Source organism: Lissotriton helveticus, chromosome 5_1 (assembly GCF_964261635.1).
Source record: "Lissotriton helveticus chromosome 5_1, aLisHel1.1, whole genome shotgun sequence".
Lineage (NCBI taxonomy): Eukaryota > Metazoa > Chordata > Amphibia > Caudata > Salamandridae > Lissotriton > Lissotriton helveticus.
In genome coordinates this window covers 1,724,117,284-1,724,138,088 of record NC_136065.1, presented here as the reverse complement: position 1 = coordinate 1,724,138,088, position 20,805 = coordinate 1,724,117,284, and positions in this window count along the sequence as shown.

The window sequence follows — 20,805 nt, the reverse complement described above, 5'->3', positions numbered from 1 at the left end:
CATTAAAATATGAAATAAACATAACGAAAATCTTTGAAATTTACTACAAACCATAGGTTTCAGGGACGTTATAGTTAGTTGGACAGAGAAATTCTCCTGTTATAGTTCGTTGAGCTACCTATAACTTGTTCGCCTTCAATGCACTGCTGATAACGTCACATATTACATCACTCATGACATCACTGATGACATCTCAAATGACATCACTGACGACATCACTGATGACATCATCCATGTGATAATCTGATGCACATACTGATGCCCTAGTATAAACTTTGATACACGCACTCTAAAATACAGACTACTATTTTTGATAACCATACACACAACAATGCCAAATACTACATACCACCCACTATTTCCTAGGCCTACAGATACATCCAGTCACTGATACATGCAATTACTCATCAATACAGTACTAGAATGTGAACTCATACACCTATACATACAGTCACACTCCGCCACTCATCCATAGAGTTACTCACACACTTAGTCAGTTATGCAAAGAATCAATCACATACCCATTTACTAATGTATACAGTTATACACACCAACTCCGTTATTTATACAAACACCACATCACTTATTTATGTAGATACTAACACATCCTTACTGTCTTATACAATCACTGATACAAGCAGACACTCATTTATACACCCACTATTCAAATAACTTACTCTCACGTATAGTCATTTATATACTCCAAAACTCATATATACTGCCTTAAAGCATATGTAGCTACTCACACAAATACCACTGAGACATTCATTCACTCACCAACTCATCCATACATACACTAACTCATCCATATAGCCCTTCCCAGATGCACTTTTGAATCCACACAGCCAGTGAATCACCCACTCAGACGTCTATGCACAGAGTCACACTCCTCTCACCCACACAGACACTCAGGCACCCATACAGATACTCAGACAACAAATCAATAACCAATATAGACACTCATGTAGCTACTCACCAACCCATGCAGCCGCTTACACACCAACTGAGAGACTAATACAGACGTTCACACAGTTTAGTCACTAACCCATGCATTCAGTAAGACACGTTCAATCACTCACCTATACAGTCAGTCACGCACCTACTAAATAATCCATTCAGGCACTTGTAAATCCACTCATTCTTCAATACACCTTGTCATAGATATATATAAAAAATATTTAAACTTTACAGAAACACACATTCACTGGATGATGTCATCAGTGATGTCCTTTGAGATGTCATCAGTGATGTCACCGACCATGTCATGAATGATGTAATATGTGACGTCATCACCAGTGTATTGCGGGCGCGCAAGTTATAGTTAGCTCAACTAACTATAACAGGCGAATTTCTCTGGTTTTATTTAAGTGAAATGTCCAACTAACTATAACGTCCCTGAAACCTATGGTTTTTAGTGAATTTTTTAAAATGCTAATTCCTAACTATAACGTCTGTAAAATCTATGGTTTTTTCAGTGAATATATATATATATGTATATGTATATATATATTACCTACTGGCGGTCGCCAGTAGGTATATATAGTTAGGATTTTTTCTCTATGGGATTTTTGAAAATTCTATGTCTAATAACTTTGGCGTTTGTGGACGGAATTGGCAGAAATTTTCTGGAAAATGGAACATTTTGTTTCTGAGCAGCCCCTGAAAATTTGGGGGGGTTTCGTCAAGCGGGGGCCGAGAAAAAAGGGGGGTCCCAAAACGTGTTTTTAACATTGAGTTTTCCATAGGGCGGTTGGCCTCACTTTTAGCCCGAACGGCTGAATGGATTTGCACGAAACTTGGCAAAATTGTAGGGACTGGTAGCCCGATGTGCCTTTTGTAGGTCTCAATATATGTGCTTCAGTGGATTTTGAGAAATTAACGTTCAAAAAAAGATATATATCTGTAACAGCGGACCGGGCAGCGCTCCGGTTCGCGGACTTTTCGCGCAACGGAGCTTTGTGAAGCGAAGCTGATTGGTTCTCCGGCGTCTGTAAACATTCCAAACAGTCCGTAGCGGCTGCCATCTTGTCTCTCGGTAGGATCGAGAGACAAGAGGAGGCCAAAGCGAAGGGGCAAATGACCATAAGGGGGCATAGTAGATCCTCGCCGACCCCCTAGGTTTGATGTGGAGGTTTTAAAAGGGCCCCGCGGGGCAAAAAAATAAAATAATAATAATCGAACGGCTGAATGGATTTGCACGAAACTTGGTAAAATATTAGGGACTGGTAGCCCGATGTGCCTTTGCTAGGTCTCAATATATGTGCTCCAGTGGATTTTGAGAAATGAACGTTCAAAAAAAGATATATATCTGTAACAGCGCTCCGCTTCGCGTAACAGAGGTTTGCGAAGCTGATTGGTCATTCTGTCACTGGGCTATAGTTGGGCTACATCTGGCTGATATTTGGGCTACATTTGTTTTTTTTGTCTCTGGCGGCCATCTTTGGGCTACATTGGGCTTCATTGGGCTACATTGGGCTACATTGGGCTACATTTGGGCTCCAACATATATATAGGCCAATGTAGCCCAATATATATTTTTCAAAGTTAATTTTCGTAAAAACCACTGGAGCATATATCTTGAGACATAGCAAAGGCACATCGGGCTACCAGTCCCTACAATTTTGCCAAGTTTCGTGGAAATCCATTCAGCCGTTCGAGCTAAAAGTGAGTCCAACCGCCCTATGGAAATGAAGGAAATGAATGGGTAATTTGTAATTAGCAAATAGCTCATTGCAAACTAGGAATGGTAAAGAATCGCTATTTATTCCTTAAAGTTCGCTATTTAGGAAATGCAAAAAACTTTGATGATACATATGGCGGTTCATCTCTAACAAGATAAGAAGCATAGGGATAGATTTATGATGACTGGCGCATCACCAGGGATGTGTTAGTCATTCTGTGCCGCTGTTCCGTCACCTATGGTGTGCTGCATTTACAATGCGGCGCATCATGGGGCAAAAACAGCACAGATGCGTGATGTATCTGTGCCGTAAAGGTGGCGCATTGCTGGAGTTGTATCGCAAGTGTGATGAAGCTCCAGCAAGGGTCGGGGGTGCCCCTGTCGCAGGGTTTCTGTTCTCACACAGAACTGTGGACAGAGGATTGGAACCTCGGCGAATTAGGGTGCCCCAAAACTCACCTTAGTAATCAAAAACCCCTTAGCAAGCTAGGTACAGTGTCACATTGGATATAACAAACTCTCAATGTTTAGACAATCCAGAATATGAACTTATAGTACCTCAGGATACGTGGAACTCATGAACAGTCGGTCGTTATATATTTCTTAGAATCCAGAACATGGAGTTAAGAAGAACACATGTGTATTTGAAATGTTTATTTACTAATGCCGTCTTCTCAGGCGTAGTATCTTAGATAATACAAGTACACATATTATCAGTAGCAAAATTACCAGCATAGTTACTAGTACATAAAAAGCGAATGGTGACAGTATGTTAACATGCTGTAAATGAATAAGAGTTAGCAACACTTATAAGCAGCCGCGGGCCGTGGAGGGAGTTACGGTGGGGCAGGGAGGCGGGGAGGGGGAGGGGCAGGGTGGAGAGGGCTCCACCCTGCCCCTCCCCCTCCCCGCCTCCCTGCCCCACCGTAACTCCCTCCACGGCCCGCGGCTGCTTATATCTCACCCTCCCTAATACACATATTATATTATTTGCTAAGAAGGTCTGTTTGTGTTGGTTTAGGGCGTGCCCATAATTTAGTGTCTTAGATTTGAAGTAATCACATCAGCATACACCAGCTCTCTCTTCATGTGAACCGCATCAACTGTTGTGTATGTGTGTTCGGCAAAGCAATATAAAACCCGCCTCATGCCCAGAATTGGCAGAAGCTGCACTTATGTTATGAGTATGAAGTCGTGGAGATCAGACCTCATAACAATTCTGTATCGTGTTGTTCTTGAAACTTCAGCACTCGCTGTACAGATATAGTTTAACAAGCAAAGCAGATAGTAGAGCAATAACATATTATTCTCATGTAAACCACGATGAACTACTAGGTTGAAAGCTAAAGCAACAACTAAGTGTCGTGTGCAGAAGTTGCAAAAAAGGAAAAATGGCGTTTAAACCGGTAATGAGCCCATGCTAACTTAACACGGTGTAAAGATATCCAGGACCTAGATGACACACCTCCCCATGATCCGGAAACGAACTGAATAAGATAATAGAAGTGCCATCTCATGAGAGCAGATTGCAACTTTATATGTGGACGGTCCGCAAGGTAAAACATTAAAAACTAGGAAAATTTAATGCTAAAGAAAAATAAAACAGCCAAGTACTTTATCGAGTCTTAAGCCAATAGGCAAGCTAAATAATAAAAACTTGACAAATAAGTCAATGAATTGTCAATGGAATGCTAGTACTCAGCATATCAAACATGAAAAAGGTCTATGACATAACTGTGTATGCAAAATAAGCTGCAACAGCCTCCAATAGGAAGTCACCGTCTTCATCCGAAAAGAGTTCAGCCATCCAATTTAAAAGCGGAAAAGAACATACGTGCTCTCCCAGCACCGGATCCTCTATCACCATCAGAGGACAGCTCGGTGGGTTTTCAAGAAAGCTCTGTTCCAAGAAAGACTGTGTTGCCGCCAGTAAATTCCAGGGACCAATTAGTCCATGCATCAATGCCACAGCCATAATCCTTTCGCCAGGACAAACCAACTCGTGAGTAATGATAGGAGTCATCAGCTGATTAAAGTCGACGTCAGGAGAAACCGGTCCGCAGAGACACAAATCAATGGCCCAATCGAAATCACAGGTCAGGCAGTGAAATACAGGCTGGACACAGGTGAAGTAGGAGAATCGAAAAGATAATCCATATGCCGTGCTTAATATCGCCAACGGCATTGTGCCATAATATTCTAGCATGCGATTGCGGAACAGTGTCAGCAGCTGCAGGGCGGGAGGTTGCACAGGAGGGACATCCATATTTAAAAATGTAAAAAAGCACAAGAGCGTCCGCTGGTAATGCAAGTAAAAATGGGAATCCACGAAGCAGAGTGGAAAAAATAGAATGAAAGAAAGCAGGGATGACTCCAAAGATTTTCTCAAATGAAGTCACGAGACCACTGGTAACAACTTTAACAAAGTGCGCCAGGGCCTTTGTGGAGGACGCGTTAAAGATAGTCCGAACCATCTTGCTGAAATGGAAAGGCAAATCTGTATTGAAAAGGGTCTGCACCTCTGTACGGGTGTTCGCTATGTGAAGTACGAAAGTTTCACGGGCCGAACTCAAGGCCACCTCTCTCTGAGACAAAAGAGCTCTTATTCTTGCCATGCCGTTGAAATCTGCTCCCAAGGTTGGTATTTGTGGCCAGATTGAAAACTCCCTATGTTCATGTGTGGGAGGAAATAGAACATTTCTGCAGCAAATAACCCGTTCACTTACTGTTACGATAAAAGGAATACTTTTAATTAACCCAGAACAATCTTCATTATTGAGCATCAAATAACTACCATTTTCCAACAGCTTGAACGTGGGGATGATAGCAGGAACTGGCGTGCCTTGCAACACGCAAGCCATATTTGGTCGGTGTTTGTTGCATGAACCGTGTAACTGTATGTGCCTACACATTAGTGAATGATCTGGCGTCTCAGTGCATTCCTCTCCATTCAGATAAACTTCTTGATCATCTTTGAAACATCTGTATGTGTATGGAAGCGACCAGACCTCATGAAGAAAAGCACTATCTAAAGGTTCATAACGACCTATTGGTATATATTTCATACAATTTGAAAACTTATATAAAGCAAAAGGCAGCGTTATTAAACCGTGGATAAGGCACGTTGCCAAAAAACCCGCAATCCTCTGCTGATGATGTCACTGAGCATGTCATGAATGATGTAATATGTGACATCATCAGCAGTGGATTACGGGTAATAGTATCTCTAGTTTACTCCCCTATAGCTGTCTTTCTTTTAACATAAGTGTCTGTTTCCTTCCCTTATACTTACTGTTCTTTTTTTTAGAAACATTTTTTGGTTCACTTCCGGTTCGCGTACCGGCGAGCGAACTGGGAAGCGAACTACGAGAAATAGAGGTTGGCACAGTTCCAAATATTGTACCAATTTTTTAATAACGGGGAGGTAGTTCTGAAAAGAACTTTTTTTTTATTGTTTTTGTTGTTTTATATTTTTTTTATTATTTTTCTGAACTTTTTTTGAAATTTTCTGAACAGTTTTATATTGTTTTGGGTTTTTCTTGGAGGGGGCAATGAAAACGATTCATTGTAAAGGGCTCAACAGGAGCAACAAAACAAAAAAAAAGTATTTATTATTTGGGGCGTTTCGTACAAACTTGCATATGATTGTCAATAGCTCTGTTGATCAGAGTGATGCTACTTTCTCTGTAGCAAATGAATCCATTGCAATGTACGCAGACTTGTTTTACTTCACCAAATCTCATTTGTATATTTGGCACCATCTCCCTGCCCTCTGGTCCTGTTACTTCCGGTACAACAGATCTTCTGGCCATAATAGGGAGATTATCTAGGTCGTTACGAAACTGTGCAGCACTGTAGTTGTTAGGATGCCACCTAGTCATATGGCGATGCATTGTGTAGTTTCCGAAGCTGTATTTTTTGTCGGTCCCTCTGGACAGTCTATCTTGACATATAAGGCAAGTTACGTATCTTGCATTTACTTTTTTCTGACCTTTGGGAATTTAAAAAAATTCCCAAATGAAGTTCTTTCCCGTGAGACGTCCTGGGCTCCTCAGGCAAAAAGTGTCTCTCTTCGTGCTCGTCGTCCTGTTCCTCTTCTTCTTCTTCTTCTTGCTGAATTATAACTTCAGCAGGTGGTCCACTCTTCCTTGGATGTGGTGGAGGTGGTGGGGAAGCACCAGCTGAAGCTACTAAAGAAGCCATTGCTCACTGGTAACAAAGGGTCTTTCTCTCACAATGATGAAAGTCAGAGTGAGGAAAGAAGGAGGGATTTTCATCATTTGGGAAAAACAATAGTTCTCAACCAATGAAAAGTGTTCATTTTAGATTATATGACCTAGTCTTACATCATTAGGAAACCAAAAGTGAAATGAACCAATGAAAAGTGTTATTACCAAGTCACATGACCTGCTGTGTTTACGTTAAGCGCTTTGCAGGGCCTCCCGGTTTGCTTCCAGAAACCTGTGCTTTGCGACTCGGTAAGCGTACCAGTTCGCTAACGTAGCACGTCATATGACGTATCACGCGACAACGCGAAACGTCATGCGGGCGGGAGGCGTCACGATGTTGTTTTCTAACGCGGCAGTTGCAGTAAAGAAACGTTTACCGGCTCGCGGTCTATTTCGCGGCATCAAGGTGAGCTAACGGGAAGCTTCCCGATTCGCGAAGCGGGAACGAAGAAAAAAAAATATTTAAAAAAAAAATTATTAATAAACATGTAAAATATATTTTTGGATTTAAAGAAGAATACATTTTACAGCTACAGATATTAGCTGTTAAAAAACCAATGAAATTCACTGAAAAAACCATAGGTTATAGACCATATGTAGTTAGGAATTAGCATTTACAAAACCTTGAAAATTCACTGAAAAAACCATAGGTTATAGACCATATATAGTTAGGAATTAGCATTTAGAAAACCTTATTTTACTCACACAAAACCATTGAAATTCCATATATAGTTAGTTGCACTAACTATATATCGCGCACCCGCAATCCACTGCTGATGATGTCACATATTACATCATTCATGACATGGTCAGTGACATCACTGATGACATCACTGATGACATCTCAAATGACATCACTGATGACATCACTGATGACATCTCAAATGACATCACTGATGACATCATGACACACCAATGCCAGTTACTACATACGCACTCACTGATTCCTCCGTCTACACACACATTCACTCATTCACCCATACAATCACTCATACATACAGTCACTCATTATTACAACACTATCATATGCACTCATAGACCTATGCAGACAGTCACACACTGCCACTCATCCATGGAGTTACTCACACACCAAGTCAGTCCTGTAAAGAATCAATCACACTTCCATTTCTTCATCTATACAGTTAAACACAGAACACCATACTTCAGTGACATCACTGATGATATCACTAATGACATCTGAAATGACATCACTGATGACATCTCAAATGACATCACTGATGACATCATGACACACCAATACCAGTTACTACATACGCACTCACTGATTCGTACGTCTACACACACATTCACTCATTCACCCATACAATTACTCATACATACAGTCACTTATTATTAGAACACTATCATATGCACTCATACACCTAGTCAGTCCTGTGAAGAATCAATCACACTTCGATTTCCTCATCTATAGTTAAACACAGAACACCATACTTTTCACACATATACTAACACATACTTACTCTCTTATACAATCACTGATACAAGTACACATTGATATGCACAGAGTCACACACCTCCCAGCCAGCCACACACACACTCAGTCTTCCATACATCCAGTCATTCTTCAATATGTAAAACGTATTTAAACTTTACAAAAACACACAGACACTAGATGATGTCATCAGTGATGTCATTTGAGATGTCATCAGTGATGTCATCAGTGATGTCACTGACCATGTCATGAATGATGTAATATGTGACATCATCAGCAGTGGATTGCGGGTGCGCGATATATAGTTAGTGCAACTAACTATATATGGAATTTCAATGGTTTTGTGTGAGTAAAATAAGGTTTTCTAAATGCTAATTCCTAACTATATATGGTCTATAACCTATGGTTTTTTCAGTGAATTTTCAAGGTTTTGTAAATGCTAATTCCTAACTATATATGGTCTATAACCTATGGTTTTTTCAGTGAATATATATATATATATATATATATATATATATATATATATATATATATATATATATATATATATATATATATATATATATATATATATCCAAACACAAGCTCTAAGCAGGGGGCCTCCAACTCTTCAGGGCGGCCTCTCACATAGGCACGGAGAAGCCCTTCACTTCACATTCAATGAACACAAAATAGAGGCCCATTTCCGGAGACAATTGCCTTTAATCCAGGACATGTAGCACATAGCTTCCCTCCGCCCTACATGTTTCTGCACTACAGCCTTGCTCACGGACAGGAAACAGTCAAAAAAGTGCATCTGTGCATCCATCTTTTATATTGTCTTTGTTCACCTGACTGAGCAAGCCTCCATCTCCCATAATGCATCATGGCACATAGGTAAGTACTGGTGTTTAACGAAAGTTCTCATTGTACTAGCAAAGATTGTGTATTAATTATCTTTGGCTTCATGATTCATCTGCTGTTCAATCAATTCAAATGAAACTCAGTCACAAGTCATATTAACAACACAATGCTGAAATGTTCGAACCACCTGGAAAAAGGCTCCGTCTCTGGAACGATTGATGCACAAGGTTTCCCTCCTCACCAAATCCCTTCCAGCGCTTCCGTCTATTTCGCTATTTAGCATATCCTTATGTAGGTTGACACAGCAGTGAGTGGGTCATGCCCCCATATTCAAATCCAAACACAACCTCCGAGCAAGGGGCCTCCAACCCTTCAGGGCGGCCTCTCACACGGCCACAGAGAAGCCCGTCACTTCAACGAACACAAAACAGAGGACCATTTCCGGAGACAATTGCCTTTAATTCAGGACATGTAGCACATATTTCCCTCGGCCCTACATGTTTCGGCACTACAGCCTTGCTCACGGACAGGAAGCAGTCAACAAAGTGCATCTGTGCATCCATCTTTTATAGTGTCTTTGGTCACCTGAATGAGCAAGCCTCCATCTCCCATAATTCCAGTACACTCAATACCACATAATTACTATCCACATATTTTCATTACACACCATGAAACATAATTCCACTAAAGAAATCCACTCCACAAAATTACACAACTAACAATTCCAAGGCACATAAATCCACTCCACACCACGTGCATCCGCTCCAATGCAAAACACATGGGTAAAAGACATTCTCATTTACAACGCCAACACCTCTAACTCTCACAAATGTGAGATCAATTTGCATTGCCAATGCTTATTTGTGCTTTGATGGCTCACAGCCGAAATAAAGTTTATGAAGTAAAAGGAACATTATTTCATTAATTTATGTAGTATATACTTTTTTAAATCAATATAGGTTTTTATATATATATATATATATATATATATATATATATATATATTTATTCAATCAGAACAGGTAGCCTATGCGAAGCACTGCCACACGAAGTTTTTCAATAAGCACGTTTATTTGAATCCATTTCACTTGCTCGATCCCCAGCAGATTTCAGAGTCTCCTTCAAACATAAAAGCCTGACGCGTTTCAGGGATGACCCTTTCCTCAGAGGCAATGTTCGTGAAGGTCAGTCAAACAGATTTCTGATAGTGTCTACTCAAATAGCTCTCACCTGCCTCTATGGGCGTGTCTCAGGCGCACTGCATCCTGGGCTTTGTAGTGCACTATCCTTAAACCCACAGTGGGGCTGCTTCTTCAACCTTGCAATTTGAACCAATATTCTCCCAGTGGAGCGAGGAGAGCACTGGAACCTGTCAGGAAGCGCACTTGCAGCAGTGAAAACGTGTCCAAGGCAGCACCACCTGTGTTTGGCGCTGCGCCTGCCTTCGTTCCATGATTGCAAGCTCCTACCAAAAGCCTGCACGGACCCTCGTTCAAGGTGGGACTTGCTTCTCGACTGGGCAACAGCCGAAAATTATTCAATCAGAACAGGTAGCCTATGCGAAGCACTGCCACGCGAAGTTTTTCAATGAGCACGTTTATTTGAATCCATTTCACTTACTCAATCCCCAGCAGATTTCAGAGTCTCCTTCGAACGTAAAACCCTGACACGTTTCAGGGATGACCCTTTCCTCAGAGGCAATATTCTTGAAGGTCAGTCAAACAGATTTCTGATAGTGTCTTCTCAAATAGCTTTGTAGCCCAGGATGCAGTGCGCCTGAGACACGCCCATAGAGGCAGGTGAGAGCTATTTGAGTGGACACTACCAGAAACTGTTTGATTGACCTTCACGAACATTGCCTCTGAGGAAAGGGTCATCCCTGAAACGCGTCAGGCTTTAATGTTCGAAGGAGACTCTGAAATCTGCTGGGGATCGAGCAAGTGAAATGGATTCAAATAAACGTGTTTATAGAAAAACTTTGTGTGGCAGTGCTTCGCATAAGGCTACCTGTTCTGATTGAATACTTTTCGGCTGTTGCCCAGTCGAGAAACAAGTCCCACCTTGAATGAGGGTCCATGCAGGCTTTTTGTAAGAGCTTGCAGTTATGGAACGAAGGCAGGCGCAGCGCCAACACAGGTGGTGCTGCCTTGGACACGTTTTCGCTGCTACAAGTGCGCTTCCTGACAGGTTCCAGTGCTCTCCTTGCTCCACTGGGAGAATAGTGGTTCCAATTGCAAGGTTGAAGAAGCAGCCCCACTGTGGGTTAAAGGATAGTGCACTACAAAGCCCAGGATGTAGTGCGCCTGAGACACGCCCATAGAGGCAGGTGAGAGCTATTTGAGTGGACACTACCAGAAACTGTTTGATTGACCTTCACGAACATTGCCTCTGAGGAAAGGGTCATCCCTGAAACGTGTCAGGGTTTTACGTTCGAAGGAGACTCTGAAATCTGCTGGGGATCGAGCAAGTGAAATGGATTCAAATAAACGTGTTTATTGAAAAACTTCGTCTGGCAGTGCTTCGCATAAGGCTACCTGTTCTGATTGAATATATATATATATATTTGAAATATGCAGGTTTTTTGATTCTTTTAATGCTATACTCTCTTTTTGACTCATAATGTTCTGTACAAATGCATGGTGTACACTATATTCTTACTGTGTAATAATATATGATCTTAACTGACTCACACTGTTCTGTACACAAATTATTTATTGAACTCCTTCCTTGATAGAACACATTACTGAAATAAAATACATTGTTCCATTTATTTGGTGCCAGGAATGCAATGTTTTAACTTTTTCGCTGATAGGATGTGCAAATGTACACTTTTTTTTATCTGTCTCTCAGAAGAAGCGCTGCTCTGCTCAATTAATCTTCCTACTTTCTGTAGAAGCGTGTGACTTCCTATAGGAAATAAAATGGAACCTAATGAAGTGTTAATTAAATGTTTTATGTTAAAAGCAGTTTCAGGTCTGCCTTCCAGAACTGGATGGAGTGACTGCCCCCTACTGGCAAAGAACCTGGGTATTTTAAAAACTCTCTTTGGAAAAGCAGCACGAGCTGCAAGCTACCCTCCTTTAAACACATCCTAAGCAGCAATAGGCTAACTCGCCTTTTTTGCAGCACTATCACTAATAAGTCAATTCATCCATACACAACGCGAGCAGCGTCAGGTCAAGGACCCTCCTTAAACAGAACGAGAAGCTTCAAGGCAAGCATCCTGTGCACTTCTCAGAAACAAGATTCGTTCACACATAGCATGAGTAGCAGGAGAGACATTTTATGGCAAGACAGGAAACTAGAATTATGCATTATCTTTTATTAACTCCTTCTGAGCAGCAACACAACTTTAAAGCTCCCAGAACAGAACTTAAAACATCACAGTAAAAAATAATGTTCTGTCCATATAAAGACTCTGCATCCTCCATCTTCTTACTCTTTTGTTGCTGCTTCTGAGCAAGCTAAGTACTTTGTTTATGTTATATGAGTGTTTGTTTGAAGACTGGGCATGAGTGATTGTTACCCAATTAACGGGTATTACGAGTAATTGTGGTTTGTTTGTTCAAATGTTTGTTACATTGTCTGAGATAAAAGTTTTATAGGCCTAGATGTAGGTAATTCCCATTTACAGACTCTTAAATACCGAATTTTACCGATTCGGTATTTAAGAGTCTGTAAATGGGAAGGGGGCAGATTTAGGTAATTCCGAATTCAGGAATACAGAATCTGTAAGATTCGGTATTTACCGATTCGGTAAATACCGAATCGGTATTACCCATTGATTCCTATGGGCCTTGAAGCCCATAGGAATCAATGGGCAATATCGATTCGGTATTTACCGAATCGGTAAATACCGAATCCTGCAAGGGTGCAGGGGGTGTCACTTTGACACCCTCTAGAACCCCAAGTACAGGCTTGTGTGACATGTGGCACACATACATGCCCTAAAGGCATGTCTGTGTGTCACATGGCACAGGTGTGCATGCACAGATGTGCATGCACACCTGAATTCGGTATTTTACCGATAGGATTGTGTGGTAAAATACCGACTCTTAAGGGCCTGTGGCACTCTTAGGAGTGTAAGCTACATATGGATTTACTGATTTGGTAAATATACCTATTCGGTATTTTACTGAATCAGTATATTTACCGAATCGGTAAAATTACCGATTCTTAAAATAACATGCCCCTACACCTGAAAACCTTAAACGGCTGAAACGTCTGAAACGGCCGAAATTGCCCATTTCCGACCGGTATTAGGGCTCCTACATCTGGCCCATAATCTTTTAGGATGAGAAATATGCGTGTTTTAGTTTAAGTAAGAGAAGGTTTATTAGCGGTATAATAAGATTAGCCAGGGAATTCTAGATTTAACAAGCAAGTTTTTATTATTAAATTAGATACTAACCTTCTGTTAGGTATCGGGTGTTTGCTCGCACTGGTTCATCGCTCGAGTCTTTCTTTAAAATGGAGGTGCGTTTAGTCACGCATTGTGTAATCGGTCCACATCGTTATATGTGGATCGGTTATTTTTAGGGAAGTAGACGTAGTAGACAACAATACAACCTGTTTTTAAGGTCAATTGGGGTGAAGCGTATCTATTGAGAGGAATCAGAAATGGCATAAATACAAAGTTGAGGTAAAAAAAGGTTCTGTCTCAAATATTATTAAATAGAATAGAAATACCATGGAGAATAGTCAGATTAGTGAAGAGGTTAAGGAGGATAGATTAAGAAAAATAGTATGTGAGGAAGTTGAGGCAGTGGTTAAAGAGACATTTAAGCAAGTGTTGGGGAAAAGAGAAAGAAGGTCTACATATGAAGAAGAATATTTTTCAATTTCAGACGATGATTCAGAGAATAGAGGCCCGGGTTGTAAATGTTTACAAAAGAAAGGGCCTTTGGAAGATAAGGGAAAAAATAAAGGAGGCCCAAGTGCCTCACATGGAGAAGCTGTTCACAGCAACACACGGAAGAGTCAGCGAAGCTCTGATTTTGAGAAAACTCAGGTAGATGAGTTTGAACATGTAGGAGAAAGATCCGGTGTGAATCTGGACGAGTATGTATTAGATTTGGAGTATAAGAATTGATTATGAGAATGAGGAAAGTGAGTTTGGATTTAGGTCTGGGAAAAGGAATTGCCATCTGTTAAGGATTCTTTTGGGGAGAAACTTTTTGATCCATGGAGATAAGACATCCCAGAGGAAAAGATTGTTGGCCAATGGAACATATATCACAATATATTAAATCTAGACTGTGGAAATCTCTGGAGAGAGAAGAACACAATTTAATGCAAGCTGAGTGTTCGTGACCTGTGATTGAGGCGAAGGTGATGCAGACTCCTAACTTAGATTTAGATCTGATCACTTACATGTTTAAGATGGGTAAAGATCCGAGAAAGGGTTTGGAAAAGTCTCTGAAGATTTGTCCAGATAAATTGCTTGATATATTGGGTCCCTTGGCAAGAATTTTTAATACAGTTGAGGAGGCGTTTTTGAAAGGGTCAGGGGTGGATTTATTACTCTTGAGGGGTTGGTGCCAGATAGCAATTTGCTTTATGGGGAATGCTAATCCAAGTCTTGTAGCAGTGAGACTAAGAACATTGTTAATGAGAATACATCCAAAGTTGATTGAGTTGGCAAAAAAAGAGTATTTGGATGATTTGTGGGGTCTTTTGATTGGAGAGGGCCTGGTAAGATCTTTGAATAAATATGTCAAGACTTTTACAAGTCTTGATAAAGTCCAATTTTTGATGTGTAGGGTGTTTCAGAACAATAGTTTTTATGGAAGGGGCAAATAACTGGCCTGGCAGGTTTTAGAGCTCAATTTGCAAAATTCCCCATATCAAGGATACTATTGTTACAGAGGACAGACAGGAGGTTGTCTGTGCTATCCTCAGAGAGGAAGTAATCAAGGAAGACGTGGTGTACACTCAAGAGGCCAATCCACTAGTCAAGGAGAGTACAAGGAGAATTTTTGGTTTGTTAACGGTTCAAAGTTTTCAGAAGGATCTGAAGGGGAGTTCAGTTCTTCTGTGTATGGACAATATAACAGTGGTTACGTATGCGAATAAGTTAGGAGGAAGCTGGTCAAAGAGACTTATGGAATTGGCCTAGGAGATATGGGAATTTTGCATAGATCTCAAGATAGATTTAAAAGTGGAGTATTTGCCAGGGAAGATGAATGTGTACGCAGATTGGTATTACAGACATGTGGTAGAGTACAGCTATTTGAAGCTGGAAAAGGAAGTTTGCAGGACAATTCTAGGAGTATTTGGTCCTTTGGAAGTGGATTTGTATGTTTCATGCCTGACCTTCCATTTGCCAACGTATGTGAGTTGGAGACCGGATCCAGAAGCAATGGTGATATATGCTTTTTAGCAGGATTGGAAGGAAATAAGAGGATATGCGTTTCCACCTTTTTCGATGATTCAGAGGGTGTTGGTCCAGGTCAGGAGACAGAGATGTTGTTTGGTTATGGTGACACCTTTTTGGAGGTGTCAACCATGGTTTCCAACGGTGATGGAGTTGGCAGTGGATGAACCCTTTCTGGTGGATGTGGTCAAAGGTCTTTTGTTGGGAGTAGATGGGGTGGAACATCCCCTTGTGGAATTAGGTTCTCTCAACCTTCTAGTTTGGAGGATATCAGGCATTCAGGAGGAATATCAAGACTTTTGGAATCAGCTTCTAACTTACTTGATAAGGCTTGGGCACCAGGGACTAAGAAGAGGTACAGAGGAGTTTGATGAATTTGGTTTCGTTGGTGCATGAAAAGGGTTTGGATCTGGTGGAGGCAGATGACGTAGAGGTGGCACATTTTTTGGCAGACGTGTTTGAGAAAGCAATGTCTTATAGAACTGTGACAGCTGGGCATTCTTTGGTACAGGGGATATCAGTGGGGAGAAGTCCCTTAGTATGCAGTGTCATGAAAGGTATCTGTTTGAAGAGACCTTCTTTGGAAAAATACAAATCTCTATGGGATGTTGATTTGGTTTTGAAGTTATTTCAAGATTGGCCAGGTAATAGGTATCTGGAGACAAGTGAGTATTCATGGAAGTTGGCTACTCTTCTTTGTCTTATTTCAATTAGAAGAGTTTCAGATGTTAAGGTTTTAGAGGTGTCTAGACGTTTATAACAGCCAGATGGTGTGGTTTTTGATATTTGTAAAAGGACCAAGACTATGTCAGGGTCAATTTTCTGTCGTAGGTTTTTTAATATTCAAAAACGTTGTGAAGAGCATTGGAATATGGAGTATGAGTCGCTAATGATGGATAAGAGTGGTGATGGGCTACCTCAAGTGTTAATGTCTTATGTGAAACCATTTACAGTGGTAAGGAATGTGACTTTTGCAAGATGGTTGGAGGTGACTATGAAGGAGACAGGTGTCGACATGTCCAACTTTACTGCTCATAGTGAAAGAGGTGCAATGGCTAGTAAGGTCTGCATGATGGATGGTAGAATTGAAGAGATCCTGAAGGCAACAGATTGGGCTTCGGCTGAGACTTTCAGTTCATTTTATTTTAAGGAAATTGATCATGTTTCAAAATGTGTTTTGCAAAGCTTTGAACATGCATAATGCTAGCCTCCGGTCTTGCCAGAAAATGACGATTCTTATAGGTTTACTGAATAAAGGATCGAAATTTTATTAGAGATAAGGAGGCTAGTATTATCCCACCCACCCACCCTTCCCATTGGTTTGAGTGAGTGGGGGTGTTAGTATTTCATAAAAAACACATTTTATAAATTAAAGAAGGGGCAAAGATTTTTTTCAAACTAATCTGTTTGTTGTGAAAGAATTGTTTTTACAGGATGTTTCCTAGGTTGGTTTCATTTGTGGATATTTATTTTTTACATATATTTAAAAGAAATTCAGTGGACTCAAGGAATATTATTCGTTGTTATCAAGGAAGCTGAACAAAAAAGGAAGAAGATGGAGAACACAGAGTCTTTATATGGACTGAACATTCTTTTTTTAATTGTGAGGTTTTAAGTTCCATTCTGGGGCCTTTAAAGTTGTGTTGCTGCTCAGAAGGAGTTAATAAAAGACAATGCATAATGCTAGCCTCCTTGTCTTTAACCCTTAGTGAGCTCATGACGGAATGGTTCCGTCATGAGCACAAGTTCTAGTGTGCTCATGAAGGAACCATTCTGTCATGAGCTAATGCTCAGGAAAACTTCTGCTGCAGACAGCAGAGGGATTACTTTTTTGCCTGGGGAGGGACCCGGGGAGTCCAAGGAGGTATGGCTTGCAGGGGTCCCCCATCGTTTTCCTACCCAAATGCCGTGCAAACCTCAAATTTAGCTGAACAAATAACTTTTTTCTCAAATTTCTGTGTGGAAAAGTTCTGGAATCTACGTGGATCCACAAATTTCCCAAAACCCAGCGTTACCCCAGGTCTCCTGATAAAATTGATACCTCACTGGCGTGGGTGGGTCAAGTACCCGAGACAGGCAAGGGTCCAAAACGTATTGAGAAGACATCAAAATGACCTATTACAAAACAACCTGGTTTTGCAAGGGGGATGACCAGGGTTTTTGGCCCCGGGCTCGGTGGCTATCTTGGAAAACTACCAAACCCACACATTTCTTAAAACTAGATACCCGGGGGACTCCAGTGAGGTATGGCTTGCGTGGATCCCCCAACGTTTTCCTACCCAGAATGCCCTACTAATCTCAAATTTAGCTAAAAAAACATATTTTCCACATATTTGTGGGTGTAATCCCCGTGCCGGCACAAGTGTCCTACTCCACAGCATTACTTTCAGTCTCATGAGTAGAAGGATACCTCACTTTTGTGGGTGGGGCAAGGGCCTGTGACTGGGAAGAGCCCAAAACATAGGGAATAAGGGTATAGCACAGAGAATTATAAGCGCTACATTTAAACAAAATATGTTTTTAGCCAATTCTGCATTGGACACCCACACAAGTGAGGTATCATTTTACTCGGAACAATTAGGGAGAACGCTATGGGGTAGGACATTTGTGCTGCCACGGTGATTCCAAACAAAAATATGTAGAAAATGTGTTTTTTTCAGCTTCATTTGAGGTTTGAAGGGGATTCTGGGTAGGGAAACGTTGGGGGATCCACGCAAGCCATACCTCATTAGACTCCCCAGGGTGTCTAGTGTTCAGAAATGTGTGGGTTTGGTAGGTTTCCCTAGATGGCGGCGAGCCCGGGGCAAAAACCCCAGGTGCCCTCAAAACCAGGTACTTTTGCTAAAGGTACTTTTGAAGTCTCCACAGTATGATTTGGGCCATTTCTTGTTGCAGCCTCTAAGCCTAACCACACAATTGAGGTACAATTTTTATCGGGAGACCTGGGGGAACACTGGGTGGTATGAAATTTGTGGCAGCTCGGTGATCCTACAACTTTCCCACACAGAGAAAAAATTGATTTTTTCAACACAATTTGAGGTTTGCAGGGGTTTGTGGGTAGGGACCCAGGCAACTCATACCTTGCTGGAATCCCCCGGGTGTCTGGTTTTCAGAAATTGTGGGTTTGGTAGGTTTCTCTATGTGGCCGCCGAGCCCGGGGACAAAAACTCATGGGACCCCCCTTGAAAAACCAGGTTGTTTTGTGATAGGTAATTTTGATGTCGCCTCAATAGGTTTGGGGCCCTTGCCTGTTGCGTGTACCTGACCCACCCACGCAAGTGAGGTACCATTTTTATCAGGAGACCTGGTTGAATGCTGAGTAGAAGGAAATTTGTGGATCCACGCAGATTCCAGAACTTTCCCACACAGACATTTGAGAAAAAAGTGTTTTTTTCAGCTAACTTTGAGGTTTGCAGGGGATTCTCGGTAGGGAAATGTTGGGAGAACCATGCAAGCCATGCCTTGCTGGACTCCCCAGGGGGTCTAGTTTTCATAAATGTGAGGGTTTTCTAGGTTTCCCTAAATGGCTGCTGAGCTCAATGCAAAACCAGGTTGTTTTGTGATAGGTAATTTTGAAGTCGCCTCAATTGGTTTTGGGCCCTTGCCTGTCGCGGGTACTTGACCCACACACGCGAGGGAGGTACCATTTGTATCAGGAGACCTGGGGAAATGCTGTGTAGAAGGAAATTTGTGGATCTACGCAGATTCCAGAACTTTCCCACACAGAAATTTGAGAAAAAATAGATTTTTTCAGCTAAATGTGAGGTTTTTAGGGATTTCTCGGTAGCAAAATGTTGGGGGGCCCATGCAAACCATACCTTGCTGGACCAGGGTGGCTAGTTTTCAGAAATGTGCAGGTTTGGTAGGTTTCGCTAGATGGCCGTCGAACTTGGGAAAAAACTCATGGGACCCCACTTGCAAAACCAGGTTGTTTTGTGATACGTAATTTTGAAGTCGCCTTAATAGGTTTTGGGCCCTTGCCTGTCGCGGGTACTTGACCCACCCACACAAGTTAGGTACCATTTCCCTCAGAAGAATTTGGGGAAACATCCCTAGTAAATGCTACTCCTCATTCTCTTCAATTTCCCGAACCCACTCAATCTACTCAACTTGATAACAATACTATCACAGGGCTAACTAAGGAACTTATTCCGGCGGGGGTAGGGGTAATGGCGGTGGCTGCTGCTGCAACAGAAACAACAACCGAAAATACAAATACTTCCCTGCCAGCTCTAGCACAAGCCCCGGCACCAGATCAGACCCTGGGAGAACGGAGAGTAGATAGAGATGGTGCTGCGATGCCAGAAGAAATACTGGACAATGACTCCAATGATGAGTATGAGGAGCTCTTCGAGGAAGGAGGGGGGTGTGAAAAGAGAACATGCTACATCTGAAGTCAAGGACAATAACCCCTCGGGTCTTAAGAAGTGGGGAAGAAAAAAAAATAAAGCAAAGAAAGGAGGGAAAAAACTGAAACCCGCAATGTTAACTTCCACACTAGTACCAATAACCATTGCAGGGAAATCGATAAGAGACCAAACACCTCTGCTCAAGTGGATGCAACCTCATGGGGGCATTAAGAATATGGCTCTGTGTTCTTTAGGAACTACTCCCTCAGAAGGTGACAAGTTAAAAAACCAGCAAAATTCTCCAGTAAAAAATGTTACTTTATTAGATCCAGATTCAGATCTAGAGCCATTGGAGGTACTTTCAATTGTAGCCTCCGATGATATTATACCATTTACTGGGTATACTCAACCGAATTCCAAAGATAACCCCCCGGTTCATAATGTTTCCGGCTGCGAGGCTCTGCCTGTGCCATCTGCATCATTCCCCTATTCTCCCAATGCATCCTCTGATACTTCTTCCCTGGATTTAATTTTAAAAACTTTAATGATACATCGCCAAGAGACTCAACAACATTTTCTTCAACTAAGGGAAGATAATAGTAAAATGCAACTTTGCTTGCGGGAAGTTACTAATAAATTGAATGGGGTTACAAAGGAGATTGAAGGATTACAACAGAGGGTTGTCGAAGTGGAGGAAACGCTAGCTACTACTACGGCCCAAACAGGTCAACATAATGAAGTAATAGGGTCCCTACAAAATAAAGTGGAAGAATTGGAAAATCGGCAGAGACGACAGAACTTGAGACTCTTTGGAATACCCGAGGGATCAGAGGGTTCAGATGCCAGGGCCTGTTTGGTCAAACTATTCGAAAGGG